Here is an 805-nt window from a genome sequence, read left to right as displayed (position 1 = left end):
GGACCATCTGCCATGAGCAGGCGGCTGGCGCAGCCAGCTCCTCCCCGTGCGTGCAGCACCCCAACACACATGAGTCATCCGTTCTCAGTCAGGTGAGGGAGATGAGGTTTAGGAACTGTGGGGGTAGCTGAGCCAGAACTCCAGGGAGGGATGTTGAGGCTCCCTGGAGGTTGGGGCTGGGGCTAGGACATGCATGACCCCAGAAGTGCCTCTGTCTCTGCTGGCCTGGATACAGGCCTGGCAATGACTACAGGGTCATCAAGCACTGGCTGCATAAAGCTGAGGGGGCGTGGCTCAGGGGGTGTGTCCTCCTGGATCCGCTGTGCTCTTCTTGAAAAGGCCCAGGGAGGCCTGTGCTCTGAGGCAACTTTGGCTCTGCCCTGATCCAGCCACAGGGCAGCCCCTGCCTCCTGGTGCCTCAGTTTCCACATCTGTAGAGTGGGAGTCCTGAAATGTCCACCCAAGCAGGCCGTGAACACTGAAGCAGCATGAGAGAAGACCCTGGTAGGGAGCCACCTGCTTGGTTGGTGACTAGATACGGGAGGAGGGCGAGCATCCTCCACGACCGGGCAGACCTCAGTTGGGGGGAGGGGCTGGAGACCGGATGTATGGGGCTGTCTGACTCCACTCCCAGTCTGAGCTGTGATGAAGGTGGTGTGGCCCACACAGCTCTGGGTCCCAGTTCCACGAAGCCTGCGAGCGGAACCAGTTGGAACTGGGCCAGGAAACGGAGAGCCTCTGCGTCTCAGCTCCCCTCGTCCTCGGCTGCAAGGTGAGATGCTGGAGACGGGACCCAAGCACGGGG

The sequence above is a fragment of the Alexandromys fortis genome, unplaced genomic scaffold, assembly GCF_014885135.2.
Source record: "Alexandromys fortis isolate MF-2015 unplaced genomic scaffold, M_Fortis_MF-2015_v1.1 scaffold_88, whole genome shotgun sequence".
NCBI lineage: Eukaryota > Metazoa > Chordata > Mammalia > Rodentia > Cricetidae > Alexandromys > Alexandromys fortis.
This window is presented reverse-complemented; position numbering follows the sequence as displayed.